This window comes from Myxine glutinosa, chromosome 8 (assembly GCF_964187855.1).
Source record: "Myxine glutinosa chromosome 8, kmMyxGlut1.1, whole genome shotgun sequence".
In the NCBI taxonomy this organism is placed as follows: domain Eukaryota; kingdom Metazoa; phylum Chordata; class Myxini; order Myxiniformes; family Myxinidae; genus Myxine; species Myxine glutinosa.
Genome location: NC_136268.1, coordinates 131,158,556 through 131,182,606, shown reverse-complemented (window position 1 = coordinate 131,182,606; position 24,051 = coordinate 131,158,556).

The following is a 24,051-nucleotide window of genomic DNA, read 5'->3' as shown; positions in this document are numbered from 1 at the left end:
GAAGAGGTTAGAGGAGGTGGTAGAGACAATGGAGATGAAAGAACGGGAAGTCAGGACACACATAGAAACGACCAAGGTGGCCGTAGAGGGAGAAATTGAAGGGGCGCACCGGGAAATAAACGAGGTGAAACAAAAATTAGAGTAAGTGGAAGAGGGGGTAAGTGAAATCAAGAAGAGACAGAGGGAGACTAAGAAAGAGATAAAGGAGGAGGTGATGGAATTGGTGCAAGGTCTGTGCTCACAGCGTGATGATGTGCTTACTGACCAAATAAAGAGTTTGCAGATGGCGGAGGAGGAGCGAAGGGGAAGAGGCGCCGAGGTGAGTGGCGATATAATCGGGAATGTATATGGTGTGAGGGGAGATTCAGTGAGCTTGAGTGTTGGTCTAGACCCGGGCGTTCGTGAGAGGCCGCTGGTGAGGTGTGCGACTGGTGCAGAGTGCGTGGAAAGAAGATGTGTGCAAGGATGTCCAACTATGGGGAGTGTGAAAGGTATTGGTGAGCCAGGGTGTGCGGTGGTGATTGGGTGTGTGCAATAATGCACCCCCATGAGTGTGTTACGGCCTGAAGCACACCAGACCAAGCCTTCAATCACACGGTCTTTATTTATTTATTATCACATGGAAATCTCTTCCTACACATAAAACAAAGAAGGGAGAAGAGAGGGAAAAACCGGAATAGGCCAGTCAAGGGTAGGCCGGTCCAAGGGTAGGCCGGTCCAAGGGTAGGCCGGTCCAAGGGTAGGCCGGTCCAAGGGTAGGCTGGTCCAAGGGTAGGCTGGTCAAAGGGTAGGCTGGTCGAAGGGTAGGCCGGTCCAAGGGTAGGCCGGTCCAAGGGTAGGCCGGTCCAAGGGTAGGCCGGTCCAAGGGTAGGCCGGTCCAAGGGTAGGCCGGTCCAAGAGTAGGCCCCAGTGCAGGCCCAGCACAAGAGAGTAGGAGTAGGCAAGTTCACGAGTAGGCCCCAAGGCAGGCCCAACAGTAGGCTCCAGGGCAGGCCCAAGAGTAGGCCCCAAGGCAGGCCCAGCACGAGAGAGTATGAGTAGGCAAGTCCACGAGTAGGCCCCAAGGCAGGCCCAACAGTAGGACCCAAGGCAGGCCCAGCACGAGAGAGTAGGAGTAGGCAAGTCCACGAGTAGGCCCCAAGGCAGGCCCAACAGTAGGCTCCAGGGCAGGCCCAACAGTAGGCCCCCAAGGCAGGCCCAGCACGAGAGGGTAGGAGTAGGCAAGTCCACGAGTAGGCCCCAAGGCAGGCCCCAGTGGTCGGCAGCCAGAGTTCGATCAACGTCACCCTTCAGGTGGAGAGATTGCAGCTGGACACTCTACAACTCTCGAAAAAGCACTCTGCCACAAGCCCTCCTCCAAAATGGCCACTCACTCCTCTGAATCACCTTCCTGGCCACTCACTCCTCTGAATCACCTTCCTGGCCACTCACTCCTCTGAATCACATTCCTGGCCACTCACTCCTCTGAATCACCTTCCTGGCCACTCACTCCTCTGAATCACCTCCCTGGCCACTCACTCCTCTGAATCACCTTCCTGGCCACTCACTCCTCTGAATCACCTTCCTGGCCACTCACTCCTCTGAATCACCTTCCTGGCCACTCACTCCTTTGAATCACCTTCCTGGCCACTTCCCCTGCCCCACAGCCAATCATAGGCTTTATACCCATGGACCAAACCACTTGGTCTAACTCACAGAGGGGTGTGGGGGAAGGAAGAAGAAAAAGGTCACAAACCGTAACAGGGAGAATATGTATGTACCAGGAGAGGGGGCGCAAGAAGGTGCGTGAGAAAGGTGTGGTACTGAGGGGTGTGTGAGGAAAAAGTGTGCGCCGAGGAGAGAGTGTGCTGTCGAGAGTGAGAGTGAATGCACGACAGAGTGTGGTGGTGAGAGTGACACGGAGTGCGAGTTGGTTGTGGCGAGTGAGAAAGAATGCACACCTGGAATGGTTGAGCATGTGTGGGAATGCACACCTGAGTTGGTGGTGAAGCGCGTGATTGGGTGTGCAAAAGAGTGCACACCCATGGTTGTCACAGAGGATGTGACCGAGGAGTGGGCGTGAGGAGGTGTGTTGATGAAGTGTGCGAACGACGAGTGTGCGCCAAGGTGTGCAAGGAGGTGTGCGGTGGTCAGGTGTGTAACGAAGTCTGTGAGCGGAATGAGTGTACCTGGGTGGTGTGAAGGAGAAAGTGCAATAACAAAGTGTATGGAGACACCTGGATGTGTGAATAAGGAACGGAACGAGTGGTGTGAGCATGTACGGAAGGCATCGACATTGACCGGAGCAGCGTTTAGGCTGACGGATAGTCGACGCGAGCCCTCGGTCCATGCCAGGCTTTGTGTACTGTGGGAACCGGCGGAGGTCGTAATCACGGCGGTTTCAAAAGAACCGCCGTGCGCGATCCGTGCCGGGCCCCGCCCTGCACGGTCGGTTCCGTGCTTTGCTAAGCAGAGCGGGCGGCCCGGTTCGAGGGGAGGTAGGAGGGGTCGGAACGGCGCCCCCTTGTGGTTGCGGCATTCCAGCTGGGCAGGATTGGGCCATCGGGCAGGAGACCGAAAGGCTCCGCGCCGAGGTGGACCTCGGAATCTCGGCCCGATGAAACCTCCACCCCTGCATCGAGTGCCGGATGGACCCAACCGCAGTAGACGAACCACCCGCATTCATTGCTCGGCTTTGTGAAGCCGCGCTTTGAGAATGTAATTTCCCGCACCGAGGCTCGAAGTTTAATGGACGATGGTGGGGATAGTGAATTTTGATTGGCAAATTGGATGGGCAAATTGGATTGGTAAAAATGATTGGCAGGAATGATTGGCAAATTTGATTGGGAAAATTTGATGGCCAAATTTGATGGGTATATGGTATAGTGGGAGATGCCCGATGTAGAGGGATGGTAAATCCACCATCCCTCACATCACCCAGGGCACATGAGCAATAGTTTATGGGGTTATGGCGGTGAAAACCTAGCCTGGGAGGGTTAGGATAAAATAATAGGGATCTAGATAAATGACCATAGGTAACTGTAGATTTAAGTAGCGACATGATATCTGTAGTAGGGGACGTAGGTAGCTTAGCTGGATTATAATGACGTGGGTTGTGCATAGAATAAGGGATGACTGGGGGAAACACTAAGTTAGAGGGGAAACCAGGTAGCCAGATGATGCAGTTGTGTTTGTAGTGAGAGTGATGAAATGAGGAATTGGTATGAAAGTGCACGTTAGTGCTGGTTATGAAATGAGCCAATTAGTCAGGTTCACTATGTTAACAAATATAATTTCGTTCACAATTTTGGTAGATTAGCAAAACTATACATTTTTGGAATATTCAGAGCATGAGGAAATCCAAAAAGTAATGTTTACCTTTGCGTAGACACCTTTGCGAAAATGACACTCAGGACAGTGATGAAGATAGTCAGGTTCAATATGTTAACAAATATAATTTCTTTCAAAATTTTGGGATTAGCAAACCTGTACATTTTTGGAATCTTCAGAGCATGGAGAATCTGTAAATCAATGTTGGCATTTGCACAGACACTTGCATGGCCGCCATTTTGGATTTTGAAAATGGCCGCCATTAAATACATATTTTGCGCGATCTCGGCTTCTAGTCAACCTGGAGACTTAATTAAATATGCTAATCCTATGTTTTCTGGGTCAAGGAATCCAATAAAGGCCTCAAAATAGTGCTCAGGATTATAGAAAAGCAACAAACAAAGGTAATTGAAAACCATTGTCTTTATATTTGTGATATTGAAGGAACTGCGCTCCAACGCGAGTCGAAAGAATTGACGCGACCAAAGACGGATTTCGTCCGAGTTGCTTTATTGAAACAAAACAGCTCAGGTATTCTGACAAGCCCGTTTTTCGGGCAACAATATATATACACATTTATGTCGGGAAGTTTGCCCGGCAAAAGCTATACCGGGCATGCCCGGGTATCAAGGGCGAGCCTTGGAAAGGCGAGTCTGGACCTGCCCGGGCGTGTTTGGCTGCGGCCTGGCAAGTCGAGGCTGGGCGTGCCCGGACGCTCTGGGCATGCCCTGGAAAGGCGATAGCGGGCATGCCCGGACGCTCTGGGCGAGCCCTGGAAAGGCGATAGCAGGCATGCCCGGACGCTCTGGGCGAGCCCGGGAAAGACGAGACCGGGCGTGCCCGGGAGGTTCGGGCGTGCCCGGGAACAGTGAGTCCGGGCATGCCCGGGAGAGGCGCGTCTGGCCGTGTTCTGGTCGGTGCAAGGCGATTATGTACATCCAGCGGTAACCGCTACACACGCCCCTCCAGAATCGACCTGCACCGGCAGGGTCAATTTAAGGGGGGTCCGGATGACCCGGCCGAAGCGACCCCTGGAGGGTCGTGGGGAGGGGTCTGACGTGGTGGTGGGTGGTCGAGCGGGGGGAACTGTGGACGGGGGGCGGCCTGGCCGCGGAGGAAGGGCCAACCGTGGTGGTCGGTCGACGTCCATGTGCGCCGGTTTGAGGCGGTCCACAGAAATCCGGTCCGGCCGGCCGCCGAAGTCGACGATGAAAGACTTGTCGCCCCGTCGCAGGACCCGGAAGGGCCCGTCGTACGGCGGCCGGAGTGGCCCCCGGTGCGCGTCATGATGCACAAAGACGTACTCCGCTGTGCGAAGCGCCGGGGGGACGTAGGACTGGGGGCCACCGTGGCGGGACGTCGGCACGGGGGCAAATCGTCGGGCGGCCTCCTGGAGGTCCGAGCGCTGGCGAGCGGCGGACCAGGGACTGGTAGCATCAGGCACGAATTAGCCCGGGACGCGGCGTGGCTGGCCATAGACGAGCTCGGCGGCGGACGCCTGGAGGTCTTCCTTGGGGGCCGTGCGAAGGCCCAAAAGGACCCACGGCAGCCGGGCGGCCCAACCGTCGTCCTGAAGGCCGGCCATGAGTGCGGCCTTCATGGAGCGGTGAAACCGCTCGCACAACCCATTGGCTTGGGGGTGGTAGGCCGTGGTGCGGTGCAGCGTGACCCCCAACGAACGGGCGACCGCGCCCCAAAGCTCAGACGTGAACTGTGGGCCGCGGTTGGATGAGATGTCCGCTGGTGCGCCGAAGCGCGCGACCCAGGTGGCGATGAACGCCTGCGCCACGTCGGCGGTGGTGGTGGAGGTGAGGGGCACGGCCTCCGGCCACATGGTGGTCCTGTCCACCATGGTGAGCAGGTGGGTGAACCCCCGCGAGGGGGGCAGGGGACCCACCAGGTCCACGTGGACGTGGTCGAAACGCCGTTCAGGCATGGCGAAAGGTGCCAGCGGGGCCTGGGTGTGGCGGTGGACCTTGGCTCGCTGGCAGGCCGTGCAGGCGTTGGCCCAGTCGCGGATGTTTCGTCGAAGGCCGTGCCAGACGAAACGCGCCGACACCAGCTTCTGAGAAGCTTTCCGGCCCGGGTGAGAAAGGCCGTGGATGGAGGCGAAGATGCGGCGCTGCCAGGAAACGGGCACGATGGGGCGAGGCTGGCCCTGGGAGACGTCGCAGAGCAGGACGGTGCCCGCGAAGGGGATGTCGGCCAGGCGGAGGCCCGTGTCTGCCACGCGGAGTGCCTGCACCGAGGCGTCGGTGGTCTGGTCGGCCGCCATGAGCATGAAGTCCACGCCGAGGTGGACCGCGTTCGCGCTGGCCCGCGAAAGGCAGTCGGCCACGGCGTTGTCTTTGCTGGCGACGTGCTGGATGTCCGTGGTGAACTCCGACACGGCGGAGAGGTGGCGCTGCTGGTGGGCCGACCACGGCTCCGTGACCTTAGCCATTGCGTAGACCAACGGCTTGTGGTCGACGAAAGCCGTGAACGGGCGGCCCTCCAGGAGGTGTCGGAAATGGCGAACGGCCAGGAATAGCCCGAGCAGCTCGCGGTCGAACGTGCTGTAGTTTAACTCGTTCGGCCGGAGTTGCCGGCTGAAAAAAGCGAGTGGCTGCCAAACCCCGTCCACCCATTGCTCATGGACGGCGCCCACCGCGTAGTTGGAGGCGTCCGTAGTGAGGGCGATGGGCGCGTTGAGCACCGGGTGAGCCAGCAGCGTTGCGTCGGCGAGGGCCCGTTTGGCACTGGCGAAGGCCGCGTCCATGGCCGCGGACCAAACAATGTCATGCTTGGCCGGCTTGCCCCGGAGGGCCTCGTAAAGGGGCCGCATGAGCTGAGCAGCGCGGGGCACGAATCGGTGATAAAAATTCACCATGCCGAGGAACTCTTGGAGGGCCTTGATGGAACGGGGACGCGGGAACGTGGTGATGGCCTCGACCTTGGTCGGAAGCGGCACGGCCCCGGTCTTGGTGATGCGGTGGCCCAAAAAGTCAACAGTCGTCGCGCCGAAGTGGCATTTGACCGGGTTGACAATTAAGCCGTGCTCGCTGAGGCGACCGAACAGTGTTCGGAGGTGGAGGAGGTGCTCGGCGCGGGACGTGCTGGCGACGAGGATGTCGTCCAGATAGACGAAAAGAAATGGCAGGTCGCGCAGCACGCCGTCCATTAAGCGCTGGAACGCCTGGGCCGCGTTCTTGAGGCCAAACGGCATCCGCAAAAATTCGAACAGGCCGAATGGCGTGATGACGGCCGTCTTCGGGACGTCGGCCGCCCGGACAGGTACCTGGTGGTAGCCCCGTATCAGGTCAATTTTCGAAAAGATGACCCGTCCCGCCAAACGGGCGGAAAAGTCCTGAATATGCGGGATCGGGTACCTGTCGGGGGTGGTAGCATCATTGAGACGGCGGTAGTCGCCACACGGGCGCCATCCACCCCCCGGCTTTGGCACGATGTGCAGTGGCGAGGCCCACGCGCTATCGGAGCGCCGCACGATGCCGAGGTGCTCCAATGCATCGAATTCGGCCTTTGCCACGGCGAGCTTGGCTGGGTCGAGGCGGCGGGCCCTGGCGTAGACCGGCGGGCCCGTAGTGGGTATGTGGTGCTCGATCCCGTGCCGCACCGCGACGGCCGAAAACGTCGGCCGCGTGAGGGCCGGGAATTCCACGAGCAGGCGAGCGAACTCGTTCGTTGCCGGGAGGGCGCACGCCAGTTCGGTCGGCGCGGAGCTGCTCATTGTGCACGCCAGGGAGCTGAAGGTCTCGGCGTGGACAAGGCGACGTCGTTTGACGTCGACCAGCAGCCCGTGCGCGCAGAGGAAGTCGGCGCCCAGCAAAGCCACGGGGACGCTGGCGGTAACAAAAGTCCATTGAAAGCGCTGGCTGCCGAAGCAGAGGGTGATGACGCGTGGGCCGAAAGTGCGTATGGCCGAGCCATTAGCAGCGACCAAAGAGGGGCCGCAAACTGCGTCCAGCCTGTCCTGCTCGGAGGCAGGTATGACGCTCAGTTGGGCGCCGGTGTCGCACAGGAAACGCCGTCCAGACGCTTTGTCCCGAATAAACAGCAAGTTGCCCGAGTGGCCGGCGCTCATGGCTGGGAATGAACGCCGGCCCGGCCGTTTCCCGACCTGCCGAAAGTGCACGGGGGCCGGCACGTCCGAGGCTTGTGTCCGAACCTGGCGTGGTAATAACACCACGCCCGGTCAGGTGGAGGCCCCGGCCGTCGTGTCGGAAGCGGGCGGTGCGGCGTGGCGGCCGCCAGTTGCACCGGCAGTTCGGCCTCCAACCGCGCAGGGCGCTCGGGCGTCGTGGGCGTCGCCTCGGACGGCGACGGGCTCCAGGTAACCGCGCCGATGTGCTGGCCCGCCGAGGAGATCTTATCGGCTTCCCTGGCGAGGGCGCGGGAATCCGTGATCAACGTGCCAGCCAGGGCGAGGCGTACCGGGTTAGGCAGCTGACGGAGGAACAGCTCCCGGAACAGGAATGCCGGAGAGTGCTCGCCGAGCAACGAGAGCATATAGTCCATGCGCTCGGACGGGCGCGTGTCGCCGAGCTCGGGCAGGTCAAGCAGGTGCCGTGCGCGTGCTGCCGGTGAGAGAGCGAAAGCGCCGAGGAGGAGCGTCTTCAGCGCGTCGTATTTGTCAGCAGCCGGCGGGTGCTGGAGGAGGCTCAAGGCGCGGGCCGCGGTGGTGGAACCGAGCGCCGCCACAACATGGTGGAAGCGGGTGTAGTCCGCGGTGATGCCTCGCAGGGCGAACTGGGAGTCCGCCTGGGCGAACCAAACAGCCGCGTGAGCCTCCCAGAAGGTAGGCAGTTTAAGCGTCACTGCCGTATCCATGTCGGTAGGTCACCAATGAAGGAACTGCGCTCCAACGCGAGTCGAAAGAATTGACGCGACCAAAGACGGAATTCGTCCGAGTTGCTTTATTGAAACAAAACAGCTCAGGTATTCTGACAAGCCCGTTTTTCGGGCAACAATATATATACACATTTATGTCGGGAAGTTTGCCCGGCAAAAGCTATACCGGGCATGCCCGGGTATCAAGGGCGAGCCTTGGAAAGGCGAGTCTGGACCTGCCCGGGCGTGTTTGGCTGCGGCCTGGCAAGTCGAGGCTGGGCGTGCCCGGGCGCTCTGGGCGAGCACTGGAAAGGCGATAGCGGGCATGCCCGGACGCTCTGGGCATGCCCTGGAAAGGCGATAGCGGGCATGCCCGGACGCTCTGGGCGAGCCCTGGAAAGGCGATAGCGGGCATGCCCGGACGCTCTGGGCGAGCCCTGGAAAGGCGAGAGCGGGCATGCCCGGGAAAGACGAGACCGGGCGTGCCCGGGAGGTTCGGGCGTGCCCGGGAACAGTGAGTCCGGGCATGCCCGGGAGAGGCGCGTCTGGCCGTGTTCTGGCCGGTGCAAGGCGATTATGTACATCCAGCGGTAACCGCTACAATATAACTGTATTACATAATACATGATATTGCAAGTCCTTTGAAGTTATAGGTTGTTATAGGAAGTTATAGGTAGTATCAGATTGAACTATAAGTCCTATACACAGGATCTATGAGGTCTATACCGTTCAGGAATATGCTTTTATAGATCTTCATCACTGTCCTGAGTGTCATTTTCGCAAAGGTGTCTACGCAAATGTAAACATTAATTTTTGGATTCCTCATGCACTGAATATTCCAAAAATGTATAGTTTTGCTAATCTACCAAAATTTTGTACGAAAAAACATAGTGAACCTGACTAAATGCTCGTGAACTATGTGTGTGTGTGTGTGTGTGTGTGTGTGTGTGTGTGTGTGTGTGTGTGTGTGTGTGTGTGTGTGTGTGTGTGTGTGTGTGTGTGAAAGTGAATGAGCAGAGCATTGTGGACATGTGAGTAATTGTGATTGTGCATTGAGTTGAGTGTATTGCATTGAATGAATGAGCCTGGGAGGAAAGGAGAGTTCAAGTGCCACCAGGTGTGCAGGTGACACCAGGTGTGTGGGCACAGGTGTGCAAGCGAAGCACAGGTGTATGGAGAATGGTTGTGTGGAATAGCTAGTATGGAGTAGATGGTCTGGAATGAATGGAGCATGGAATAAATGGAGTATGGAAGAGATGGATTGGAGTATGGAATGGATGGTGTGGAGTGAGTAGTGTGGAATATGTGGAGTGGAGTGGTTGGTGCGAAAGGAGTGGATGGGGAAGATGGACCCCTTCACGAATACCCGGGGAGGGTAGTTTAAAAGTAGATAGAGGGAGTAGGTAAATTGTGGTTTGATATTGGCATCTGTGGTGCGAGTAGTTGCACAAAGTGTTGGATGGATGCATTAGTGGAGTCAATTGGCTGGGCGTGTGGCCTGTTAGTGAGTGAATTGGTTGAGCACTCCGCCACTGTCAGTCTGTCGGCCAGGTGAGGCCGCAGGTAGGCTCTGGGAGCCAGTAGAGTTGTTCAATGGGGCCCGAGGATCCGGAGGACGGACCCGGGTAGCCCAGTGCCAGAGAGGGCACTGAGTGGGGAGAGCGCCAGAGGGCCTTCCCCAGGTAGGTTAGGGTAAGGAGCAGGTAAGCTCGGAGACAACTGCAGTGGCGGAGGTGTGCAGGTGAGCGGACCTGCTGGGAGCTGCACACGACCCAGCCCGGAAATTGTGCGAGGACACAGGGAGTAGAATCGGGGGAGTGAGACCCCAAATTGGTGAGCACCACAGTTTGGTCAATGGGAGTTCGGTTCTTAGAACCACATAGTGTAAGATGGCCAATGGTTTGGCAGAGAAAGACCCCAGGTAGAGCAAAAGTGTTAAAGTAATTTAGAAGTATAGTTAGGATTGAAATCTCTTCGCACCATCTGCATCCACTCACCTGATATGAGGTGATGACAGGACTCCACACCACTGAATTTTGCAAATGTTTTGAATGGTGAGATGCATCATGACGTGGGGGTGACATTGTGCTTGTTGTTCCATCTCTTCCTCCTTAGGAGGGATGGATGATGAATTGATTGATGGCAAATTTGGTTGGAGGGATTGTGGACGAATTTGGTATGGAGGGGAGATATGGGGGAGACAAGACGATAGCGACGAATTTGCAAATGTGTAGAATTTTGTAAATACGGGGTAAGGGCAAGGGTAGGGCAGGTGACAGGGGGGGGGGGGGGTGACGTACGGTAGGGACAAGCTTTCTCCACTCGCTCCCATGCGCACCTCGCCTTGCATTACCTTGTATTGATGTGTACCCTTACGATCCTGCCCCGATGCTTGCTTTGTCTTTCCTTCCCCACTCATGGCTTGTTTCTTTTGGGTCCAGGGGGAGTGCGCAGGTAGCCGCAGTTGTGTGCCCGAGCCGCCGCTGCACAGTCTGCCTGGACCGATACACCACCTTATGGACCACACGACTTGCGGCCTAGTACCACTTTATGGACCACACGTTTTTGTGGCCAAGCACAACACTGATGGACCCCACGTGTTGGGGCCTGGCCCCTCTGCTGGGACCGGCCATGGTGGCCAGAGAAAAGCTTGCTTGCAGACCACGGTGAGGTGGCCCCTAAGCCATACAGGTGGACCACCCTTAGTTGGCCCCTGTTGGCCATAAATAAAAAATTGGACACGTTATGTGCCTTTTTTGTTATTACAAATAGGCAGCAAGCCACAAGCAAGAGTCAACATCAAGAACGACAACATCAGGAAATATCGGGCAGCAGAGCGGGAGAAACAAGACAAGGTCATCAGTTTGTTTTTATTGTGAAATGAGCACTGGATGGTGCTTTTCGTGCTTTTGGTGCTTATTGGTGCTTTGGTGCTTTGGTGAATTGTAACGCTTTTGTGCTCGGGGGTGCACTGCAATATCAATTGTGCATCCCCGGGCATGTGGGTATGGTGTATCGGTGCAGTGCAGTGCATGCTCCTTCCTCTTTCAAAAGATCTTTTTGTCTCCCAAAATGACAGGTCCTGGGTTCGCATTGTAAATACCAATTAGTGTCTTGTAAATGATGCTCCCTACTGGCTTTATGTGTAGTTTCGAAATAATTCCGTGATTCGGTTATCCTGTGGGTGTGAATCTGTTAGGTAGGATGCATCGTAGCAGGCGGGATATACTTAGTTGTTTTAAAACTGTCGCACTCAAGGGTAAGGTTAATAGTAGAGGGTTACTACACCTGAGTGTCACATTAAGTAAAGTTATTTCGGGCCGGGACTGCCCTAGAGGAGAGACGGGTGCTGTGTTACGGTTTTTAGAACCTTCACTTTGTAAATTTTAGTAAATGTTCCCTTATAAATGATCCCCTGTAAATATCCCCATTATTTGGCTTTGTTAAAGATCGCACCCTAGTTAGTCCATGTACAACACGTAGAGCACCAAAGGACCTCTCTGTAGTTATTTCATTATTATGTGTTTCAGTTAAGGATCTGTTCCCAATAGTTGAATCTGCGTTGCATTAATCAAATAAGATAAGCCCCTTCAATTTCCCCAATCGTCTCCCGCTCTTCAAAGTGCAGTAGCGGTAGGGCAGCGTTCGCTGCCGTTTGCCTTGGGCTCTTTGCTGGCACCAAAACCGCCATTAAACATGCGGTCTCAGGCCGAGGAAAAAGGGGGCGGGACACCAGAACAAGGTGTGGCACGTCAACTCACCATCAGAGGTGGAGCCAGCGAACCCTTACCAGCCAACCAGGGCTGATGAAATACCATCACGGGCATGGCTCTATGAAGTGCGCATTGATCTTGAAGCACGTAATATAAGTGCCAGCGCGAGCCTTTTTACAGAGTCGACTTGGGTTGGAGACGGCTTGGTGGGGTCTGGCTGAGAGACGAAGCTGCGCAGAGCTCTTTGGCGAACTGCTTCGGAAAGCCCCTACCGCGTGAAAATATACGTGCAGCTGCCGCCGGGTTTTTCGTCTAAAGCCCGGAGCGTGGACTGGAGCCAACCTCGATGCTGTGCATTTGCCCGGACCTTCCTGCCCTGCCATCGGCTTGGACCTTCTCCTCCTTCCAGCCATTCCTTCCTGCCTTCCCTATTCGTGTGAGTCTGTTTGTTTTGTCTGGGGTATAATATAAGACTGTTTTAAGGCTTGCCCTGTGTCCTGCTTCTTCTTCTTCTTCTGTATATTCTTTGCCTTTCGTTTCCTCTTCATTTCGTGTAAATAATTAATAAATACCTGTTATTCCATTACTTTGGTTTCTTCTTCCCCCGATCGCTTTTGTCCTGTCTCCAATTGAGTACCTGTGGCGCGATTTTGGCCAACCGCTATAATCGGTTTAGTCTATTTGCTAACGGCTCGGATTGTGGATTGCTAAACCGCTCAGCAATTACCATCACATCCGCCGTTCAGGGCAGGGACTCATTTCCTTGCTTTTCGGAGAGATTGGTGAAGGTATTTGGGAAATCCTTGACCAATCACCCTGGCCAATCTCATCCCGCAGAGGAGCGAGATAGTTCCAGGACTCGGACGGCCAGCTTAAAAGACGAGGGGATTAAACCCCCTTCGGTAAGGGGAGTGCTGAAACCGAGATCCGTGGGCATGCTGCAAGGCGGACTGAGCTACCGTACAAACCAACAATTGCTAATTGAAACATTGGCATTTTATTGATGACATGTCAAGTTTTTGACCAAGATACACCATCTCATCAGTTTGTTCTACAGTACAAAACAGCACAGGGTGCAATGTCAGTCCCCTTTCAATAGTGTGTGTGGCAGGTAGCTCAGTCCGCCTTGCAGCATGCCAAGGGCACGCTGCCGTTGATCCCTTGACAATCGTGGCATGTTGATTGAAATGCCCATTTTGCACTGGCCTTTTTAAAGCCAATATCAAGACATCACGTGCAGCTCATTAAAATCATCCCGTACCCCTTGGCTAATCACTGACAGTCAAAACGGCTGTTCAACAGCTGTGCTATGAAGTGACCATTGAAGGTTCAAGTGACCATCCGTGACCGTTTTGTCTGACAGTAAGGACACAATTGTCCAAAAATAAGTTCACACATTTACTACATGCAGTGTTATTGTTGATATTTAAAGGTTTCAAAGGTGGTAAGTTTCTTTTGCGTTTCAGTATATATATATATATATATATATATATATATATATATATATGTATATATATATATATATATATATATATATATATATATATATATATGTATGTATGTATGTATGTATGTATGTATGTATGTATGTATGTATATATATATATATATATATATATATATATATATATATATATGTATATATTGTTACGGTTTTTAGAACCTTCACTTTGTAAATTTAGTATTAAAATTTCCTATGTACATTCCCCCTTTAATTGGCTGTTAATTGAAATGAGTGCACCGTAGCTAGTCCATGTACAAGCACGTCGGCCACCATAGAACCTCTCTATCGTTATTTCTTATTCTATGTCAGTATAAGGCTCTGTTTCCCATTAATTGACACTGCATTGCACCGAATCGAATAAGATAGTTCCCTTTTCAAGTTTCCCCCAAATCAACTCTTCAAAAGTGCCAGTAACATTGGGCGGTTTTCTGTGGCGTTCACCACCGTTGCATTGCACGGTTTTCTGCGGCGTTCGCCACCGTTGCATTGGGCGGTTTTCTGCGGCGTTCGCCACCGTTGCATTGGGCAGTTTTCTTCACTCCAAACTCCATTACGCACGCGGTCAACTCGGGGGAGAAGGACGTGGCCGGCCCATCGTCTTCAGGAGGTGGAGCCAGGAAGCCCTTGCGCCCAACCAGGACTCGGTGGGCACGGCTTGGTAAGGTGTGGCCATGGCTTGGTAGGGCGTGGCTATATAACCCGTGGGGGGGAAGCCCCACCAGCAGATGACCGAGAGAGCCAGAGGCGTGTCGAGGCAAAAACCAGCTCTGTCGCATGCAACGAACGATAGACGTGTGCCTGCCGCCGCCTTGCTGCCAGCCCGGAGCGGAGCTGTGTGCCGGGTTTCGCCTCGACCCCAAAAAGTTTGGACCGAAGCACGAGCTTGGAGCTGGACCTCGATGCCTACCATCTGCCGGGACCCTCCTCTGCCGTTCCATATCAGCCCCTCATTCATCCCTTTGTGTACGTGAGTTTGTCTTATTTGTTCTGTCTGGGGAATAAGTAAGACTGTATAGATAAGCTAGAAATTGCTCTGTGTCCTTCTGCTCCTTCCATTTCCCTGTAAATTACATTTCTTTTCTTCTCTGCGTTGGTTGTGTGTAAATAATTAATAAATCCCTGTGTTCTTTCTTTACCCCTTTTGCTTCTTCACATTCGGTCGCTTTAGAGGTTTCCACATTGAACACCTGTGGCACGATTTGGCCAACGTTTAGGATCGGGCTTAGTTTTTGTTAATGGTTCGAGCCGCGGGCTGCTAAAAACCGCTCGGCAAAATAACATCTTGTCCATGGTCTCGAGCGAAGTTGCCCACCTGCCTCGTGGAGGGAGCGGGGTAGCTTCAGGAGCGGAGACGGCCAGTGCAAATAGAAGGGGGATTAACCCCCCCCCCCCCCCCCCCCCCGCTAAGGGGAGTGCCGTACTCCGTTTCCATAACAATATATATATATATACATATATATATATATATATATATATATATATATATATACATACAGTCAGGTGAAAAAGTAGGTACATCCCATGTAAAGTTTTGACTTTTTCAACATATTTCAACATCCAGCTATTTTTTTTTTTTTTTTTTTTTTTTTTTTTTTTTTTTTTTTTTTTTTTTTTTGTATACAATATCGAGGCTCGTGAAAGAGCGAACATTAATCACATGAACACACAGAAAGACAAACCGACACATAAAACATATAACATAGGGAGCGGTAGACAAGATGGGGAGAGAGGGGGAAGGACACAAACACAACATTTGAGAGCAGGGACCGAGAGACATGGAGACATCGAGAGATCTGAGAGAGGGCGAGGGCTTTGGGGGGGGGGGGCGTGGGAAGGGGGCAGTGGGAGAGGTATAAAACATATGGACACTGCCAGGACTTCCAGGAAAGAAGTTGGAATTTCAAACAAGGTGGATCTGGGGTGAATTAGCGGGGGTAGAAAAGATCAAGGTTTTGGATGGGGGAAGATAAGAGATGGTGGTGAACAGCTGTTTTAAAGACCTGGAGGGAGGAGTGGGATTGAAGGGAGTGAGGGAGTTTGTTCCAGAGGCGGGAGAAAAGAGGAATGAAAGAGTGAAGGTGAGCGGAGAGCCGAGATTTCGGCAGTTTAACCATCAGAGGGTTGCTGGCAGATCTTGTGCGACCTGTAGGAATATTTGGGGGACAGAGCACAGAGAGAGCTGGGGGTGCAAGGCCGGAGAGGAGTCGGTAGAAGACAGAAAGACCACCTACCTGCCTGCGGTGAGTGAGTGAAAAGCCCTCAGAGATAGCTTCATCGCGGGAGATTCCAATAATTCTGAAAGCTTTGGTTTCAACAGCGTGAAGCCGAGCTAGGTGTGAGGCAGGAGCACCGGCCCATAGGGGAGAACAGTATTCCATTGAGCTGCGGATGAAAGCCTTGTATGTGGTGAGGAGCTCAGGTGTGCCGAGGAAGGACTTCGCACGACGGAGGATGCCCAGTCGGCGACTGGCTTTGGAGGCCAGCTTGGAAATGTGGTTTTCCCAAGAAAGATCATGGCAGATAGTGAGACCCAAAATCTTGAGCGACAGAACTTCTTGGAGAGGATGGTTGAGAAAGTAGATGGGAGGGTTGTCCAGTCGATCTTTTCGGAGAGACATAGTAAGAGTGTGAGATTTGTCAGGATTGAAAGACATGTTCCACTTGTTTGACCAGTCTGTGATTTTGTCCAGGTCTTCAGAGAGTGAGGAGGCAGCAGACTGCCGATCTGAGGGAAGAGGAATGGAGCGGCAGAGAGTGGAGTCATCAGCAAAGAGATAGAGAGGATTTTCGAGAGAGTCAGAGAGATCATTGATGAAGACCAGAAAAAGCACGGGGCCCAGAACACTGCCTTGGGGAACTCCAGCCTGAACAGGAAGAGGAGATGAGAGAAACCCATTCAGGGCCACACGTTGACGACGACTAGAGAGGAAGTCCGCCAGCCATGCGTGGAGATTTCCATGGATACCAAAGGAGGAGAGTTTGGTGAGCAGAGCGGGGTGCCAGACCGTGTCGAAGGCACGTGATATGTCGAGGGAGACAGCTCTAATTTCCTGTTTGGCATTGAGGACCTCCGTCCATTGTTGAGACAGCAGAAGCAGCATGTCCAGAGTAGAGTGACCTGGTCTGAAACCAAATTGATGATCAGAGATCAAGCCATTGGAGAAGAGGAAAGATTTCATATCAGAAGCAATGATGGATTCCATGACTTTGCTGATAATTGGGAGAAGGCTGATTGGTCTGTAGTTGCTAGGATCTGTTTTTGCACCTTTTTTGTGCAAAGCGGTGATGTTGGCTGATTTCCAAGCAGATGGCAGTTGACCTTGAGCAAAAGAGAGGGTGAAGAGAACAGAGAGAGGGTGAGATAGAGCAGCAGAGCAGGATTTTAGGACCCGTGGGCTGATGCCGTCGGGTCCAGTTGCAGAATCAGAGTCGAGGGTTGACAGAAACTTTTCCACCTTGTCAGGAGGAAAGGACACGGAGTCCAGGAGCAGCAGGGTACGACTGGGTATGGTGGGTACAGAGAGGGATGGGTTTGGGACACAAGATTTAGAGGCAAACACAGAGTTGAGGCATTCAGCTTTTTCACGTGCGGAGTCAGCTGTGTAGCCGTTTGAGGTAAGGGAGGGGATGGAGGGGGAACAAACACCAGAAACGGATTTGACCAGACGCCACCAGGATTTGGAAGAGGGAGACAGATAAGAGAGTTCGGTCTTGAGAACGGAGAGATATTGTTTCCTGGCTCTCCTGAGGGTGGACACACACTTGTTTCGGGCTTTGTGAAAGGAAATGAGATTTCCTTCCGTTGGATTTGCTTTCCAGGAGACGAAGGCAAGTTGTTTCTGGGCAACAGCCTCAAGTTGTTTCTATTTGATCTTCATTTCAACAATATTGATAGGTAAAGGTGATATAATATAACAAATATCATGAAACATTTACATTTTGTAGTCTATTGTATAATTTAAATAAACATAAATGCAAATTTCGCATGTGGAAAAAGTAAGTACACCCTTGGCTCTGATAGGTGGTATTGCCCCCTTTGGCAGAAATAACCTCAAGTAGGCGTTTCTTATAACTGTCTATCAGTCTTTGACATTGACTGGGAGAAATTTTTGCCCACTCCTCCATGCAGAATTCTTTCAGCTGTGCGATGTTTGAGGGGTTTCTTGCATGCACAGCTCGTTTCAAATCCCCCCACAACATCTCGAAGAGATTTAGATCTGGGCTTTGACTTGGCCATTCCAGAACCCTCCATTTCTTTCTTTTCAGCCATTCCTTGGTGGATTTACTGGTATGTTTAGGGTCATTGTCATGTTGCAAGGTCTACCTTCGATTGAGCTTCAACTTTCCGACAGATGGCCTCACATTATCCTCAAGCACTCTCTGGTATAATGAAGAATTCATAGTGGATTCTATGATGGTGAGCTGCCCAGACCCTGATGCAGCAAAGCTGCCCCAAACCATAATACAATGAAACCCCGATTTTACGCGCCCAGATTTAACGCGGATTCGGATATAACGCGATGAGTCATTGGACCTTTTTTTTTTGCTCTTTCCGGAACTTCTTTCCAGAACTTCTTTCCGGAAATGAAACAAACTGCTCGAAAAACAAAATCTTTTTCTGTGAAAGATAAGCTTCACGCACTTGACGCGATCAAGAATAAAAGTCAAACTCAAGATGCACGCGACCTCGGGATACCGGAATCAACACTTTGTGGCTGGAAATCTCAAGAAGAAAAGTTACGGGCGTTGCTTTGCAAAGTTGAAGAAGAAGCAGGACTTGAAGCCAAACGCCTGAAGACAGCCGAAGATGTCAGCCTCGATGACTCCCTATACGAGTGGTTCATTGAAGCTCGCTCAGAAGGCCTTCCAATTTCCGGACCTATTCTCAAAGCTCAAGCCGAGAAGTTTGACAATCGGATCAACGGAGAAACCTCACAGTTCAAAGCTAGCAATTGATGGCTAGACCGGTTTAAACGCCGACATGGGATTTCTCAAGTGTTGGTGTCAGGAGAAATTCGCTCAGCCGACAGTGCCGCCGCCAGCGTATACCCGGCTCACCTAAAAACTCTCTGAGAAGAAGGTGGCTACGTGGAAGAACAAGAGTACAACTGTGATGAAACAGGCCTCTGCTACAAGATGATCCCAGACCGTACACTGGCTACCAAAGATGACGCCCACCGACGTGAGGGGTTCAAACAACGCAAAGATTGCGTGACATTGTTGTTTTGTGTAAACAAGACTGGAACACATAAGTTAAAACCACTCATGATTGGCAAATCTCGCTCGCCCCGCTGTTTCCACCATGTCAACATGAAGTCGTTCCCGTTCGAGTACACGCACAGCAGCAATGCCTGGATGACAAGTGTCATCTTTGAGGATTGGTTTCACAAAACTTTTGGCCCTGCCGTCCGTGCTCATTTACGTAAGCAAAAGCTGGAACCCAAAGCTCTTCTTTTGCTTGACAACTGTCCCACTCATCCGCCAGCTGCCAACCTAGTAAGCCATGATGGAAAGATCCGAGTTTCTTACCTTCCCAAGAACACTACATCCATGATCCAGCCCCTAGATCAGGGGATCATCTCCGTGTTCAAGCAGAATTACAGGCGGGAATTAATTCGTAGAATTGTGAACGACTCAACAACGCTTGAAGCCTATCTGAAAAGCCTGGAACGTGAAGGAAGTTTGCCACTTAGGTGGGAAGGCCTGGGCAGCAATCAGCTCGTCATGTGTAGAGAAATGCTGGGAGAAGGGTCTGGGGCCAGCATTTTCATCACGCCAATCTACCACGGAAGATCATGACGAGCCAGATTTGTACGGCTTCACCGAGGAAGATGTGCATGAGGCAGAGAAGCTGTCTGAATTGAGCAAAGAAGAGCTACACCAGTGGCACTCTGCCGACGACGAATGCCCAACATATAAGCACCTGACGGATGCCTAGATCGTCCATAATGTAACTACTATAGCACGGCGGAGGCAAGTGTACCGGTTCTCGAGCCACAAGAAAATGATAATGAAGAGCCTCCACCCCCACCCCCAAAAGTGTCTGAAGCCATTGAACACCTCGAGGCTAGCCTCCGTTGGCTGGAGACCCAGGAGGTGGACCACATAAAAAATCCTCCAACTCAGAAGCATTCGAGATTCCGCTCGCAGCCAGCGACATGCTACGTTCAAGCAAGGAACACTCGATCACTTTTTTAAGAAATAAACTAAATGATGATTGATAATATTCTTGAACTAGCAGAAGTACCCGGCATTGCCGGGGCGGGGAGGGGAGGGGAGGGGAACAGGGGGGAGGGGAGAAGAGTGGGAGGGGGAGGGGGAGAGGGGAGAAGAGGAGGGATGGGGAGGGTGAGGGATGGGAGGGGGGAGGGGTGGGAGGGGGGGAGAGGGGGGGAAGGGGGGAGGGGGAAGTGGAGGGGGAGGGGGGGAGGGGAGAGGGGGAGTGTTGAGGGGGAAAGGGAGGGGGGAGGGGGGAGGGGGAAAAGGGAGGGGGAGGGGGGAGGGGGAGGGGAGAAGGGGAGGGGTAGGGTGGAGGGGAAGGGAAGGGGGGACGGAGGGGGGGGGGAATGGGGAGGGAAGGGGATGGCCAGTCAACAATGACGTTGCAGTTCTCATGGTCGGAGAGCAGCACAACAATCGGACATAGTCCTGCATATTCGCAACAGCACGAAGCGGATTTTGGAGACTCACCGATCCTGTGACGTCCTCCAGTACCGGCATTGCCGGGCGGGGGGAAGGGAGACCCGTACATTCCCAACCCGTACATTCGCCCTCTCGACTCAAGCTCACTCGGACAAAAGCCTCGCACAAATTACACCGTGAAGGCCCAATGGTCATGTCTATGCCACAAATCACGGGCGCACTGAATTGAAAATATATAGAACGCTCATACTCCGTGAAAAGTGAAGCCGCCGTGTCGCCATCTTGGTCAGCACGACTCGACCAACTCGCTTCGCGGATCTCGTTTTGTGCGGCAAGAAACTGCTCCAATCGGTTATGGAAGGGTTGTGGGAAGACGTTTCACAGCTGTTTCAAAGACATTTAATTCATATCGCACAAAATCGATACAAAACACGATCGCATAAAAGGTGAAGTGACGTGTGATGGGATGGAACATCACGTGATCGCTCTGAGTGAATCAGCCAGCTGCTCTGGAACCGGCTGAGATTAGCGGGTACTTCGCTGAAATGCGCTGAGGTAAATATGAATAAAAAATATGGATCGTCAAATATTTTGAGTTCGGCCATGTTCGTCCCACGCTCAATGGCCATGTCTATGTCAAATATCAAGCATGTAAGCCTCTCCATTTAGGAGTCTATCGGTAACATTACACACACACACACAAACTGTGTTTTATATATATAGATGTTTTTATTTGTTGTTTTGGGATGTTAGGTCAACATTGGGTCAGTTTGAACGCTGATTTTGTTGAACCCCGATTTAACGCGACCCCGCTTTCTTCGCGATGACATTTTATGGACCCCAATGATCTCGTTATAACGGGACCACACTGTATTTACACCACCATGCTTTACAGTTGGTATCAGGTTCTTTTGGTCAAATGCTGTCTTTGGTTTTCGCCAAAGATGTCTTCTGGTACTGTGGCCAAATAGCTCTACCTTTGACTCATCTGTCCAGAGCATATTGTTCCAGAAGTGCTGGACTTTGCCTAGGTGTTCATTGGCAAACTTTAGTCTTGCCCTGATGTTCTTCCTGGACAGCAAAGGTTTCTTCCTGGCACACCTCCCATGTAGATCAAATTTGTGCAGCCTCTTTCTAATGGTAGACTCGAGCACTTTGACATCAACAGTGGCAAGAGCTACCTGTAGGTCCCGTGATGACATTCTGGGTTCTTAGAGACTTCTTTCAGCATCTTGTGGTCTGCTCTCGGCTGAACTTGCTGGGGCGGTCTAGCCTGAACAAGTTGGCAGTTGTTTGGAATCTTCTCCACTTGTAGATGATCTTCTGGACAGTCGAATGATTGATTTCAAATTGTTTGGAGATCTTTTTAAATCCTTTCCCAGACTCGTAGGCATCTATAACCTCCTTTCTGAAGCCTCAGAGAGCTATTTTGATCTAGGCATGGTGACGCCGCACACTTCAACAACAAAGAGCAAACCAAACTAAATGTCTGAGGTTTAAATAAGACAGGTTCCTCCAAGATCCTCTCTCACGATGTTCTCATCATTTGCACCTGAACTGGTGCACCTGATTCTAATTTTAGGTATTTGAAGTAGTGATAAATGTAGGGGTGTACTTACTTTTTCCATATGCGAAATTTCCATTTATGTTTATTTAAATTATACAATGGATGACAAAATGTAAATGTTTCATGATATTTGTTATATTATATCACCTTTATCTATCAATATTGTTGAAATGAAGATCTAATAGCTGTATGTTGAAATATATTGAAAAAGTCAAAACTTTACATGGGGTGTACTTACTTTTTCACGTGACTGTATATATACAGTATATATACAGTATATATATATATATATATATATGTATATATATAAACATAAGTTCAAAACACACCTGGTCACAAGTGTGCCGCACTGACCGGGTCCTCAGTCGAGGTCCTCAGCATCATCCCGTTTCGGCCCTTCAACCTCGATACGGTCAGCTAAGGTGGGCTAGCAGGGGCACATACACATCCACATGCAGCAAGTACACCTGGATACGTACATACCCCCACCCCCATCCCCAGCCAGTGCGAACGCAGACTACGACAACAACACCTCCACATCCAGAATCCACAGACCCAAACAAACATGGTAGAACACTCAAACACCCACCTTTATACCCTTCACCACTCACCAACAAAACACACCAGATCATTCATACACACACATACACACCCATACACACACATACACACCCATACACACACATACACACACACAACACCAACCAACCACCTTCCCTTACAACATACACCACTCAACATACAAAAACACACACTCATGCAAAAATTAATTCATGCAAAAACACACACCCTCACCCACTCACTCATATACACAAAATAAGAAATAATAATGGTAACAAAAGAAAGAAAAAAACCACACACAACCAACCGACACCATTCGACATGCCTCCGTAAACTTCCTCCATATCCAAAATGAGCCTTTCAAGGCAACCTGGGCCACCTTGTCACACATCCTCCTTCTTTCTGTCCCACACACTCCAGCCTAGCAAGAAATGCAGAAAAGGAATTGCCAATATACCCTCTACACCCCACCTCAAATGGCTGACGCGAAACTCGCCAACCCTTCTCCCGGCACTCTGCCTCCAGCTCACTGTACTTTCCTCTCTTCCTCTCGTGCACCTCCTCTATGTTCGCTTCCCAAGGTACCGACAATTCCCCTAAGATGACCTGTCTTGTTGCACTTGACCAAATGACAATGTCAGGCCGCAACCTTGTCACACAGATCCCTCTGGAATACCAATTGTGGCTTTAGGTCTGCCACCACCAGCCAATCACAAGCATCTGACAGCCCTCTTGCTTTCCACCTCCTCCTCTTTCCACCTCTTACCACTTGGCCCTCTTTGACAAACCTTACCTCTCCCCATCAGTCTCCTTCTCCACTATTCTCTCTCTCTTGATCTCAGCACCTCTTGTTGCACCATCTGAACCACCACTGCCAGCACCTGATCATGTCGCCACCTGTATCTTCCTGCTGCCAATGCTACTGAGCATGCACTCAGTGCATGCTGCACCATTCCCACACCTCCACACAAATAACATCTCTCCTCCTGCAACAACCCCCACAATCTCAAGTTTACTGGTGACGGAAGCACATCATACGTTGCCCGCAACAGGAAATTCAACAATATTGGCTCCATCCTCCAAATCTCTTGCTACTTCAATATCCTCACCCGCACACCTCCCCACTTCGTACAAGCACCTTGCTGTGCCTGACCGACTGCTTTCACATATCTCCCCTCCTCTTCCTTTCTTCTCACCTCCCTCTCAACCATCTTCCTCCTCTCTTTCACACATGCCTTTCCCCATCGCTCATGCTCCATATGTATATGTATGTATATATATATATATATATATATATATATATATATATATATATATATATTATATATATATATATATATATATATATATATATACATATATATACATATATATTACATATATATACATATATATACATATATATACATATATATATATATATATATATATATATATACATATATATATATATAAATATATATATATATATATATATATATATATACTAGCTGAGGAACGGGCTTATTTTAGCTGAGGCTAATGACTGTACCTGAGTTGCTGTGTTGTCAAGATTTTCACCAATCATAATACAAACAATTACTTTGCACAAATGTATTTGTTGTGTTTGTGATATTACATTTTTATAGGCAATTTAGGTTGAATGTATTTTTTTCAAGAAAGAACCCCTCAGCACATACATAGGGGAGGGGTAGGTGCAGACTGGAAGTTTGGGACGATTACACCTCACCACCACGTAATTCAAAACACCTCACCACCAAGTAATTCAAAACACCTCACCACCACGTAATTCAAAACACCTCACCACCAAGTAATTCAAAACACCTCACCACCACATAATTCAAAACACCTCATCACCAATTAATTCAAAACACCTCACCACCACGTAATTCAAAACACCTCACCACCAAGTAATTCAAAACACCTCA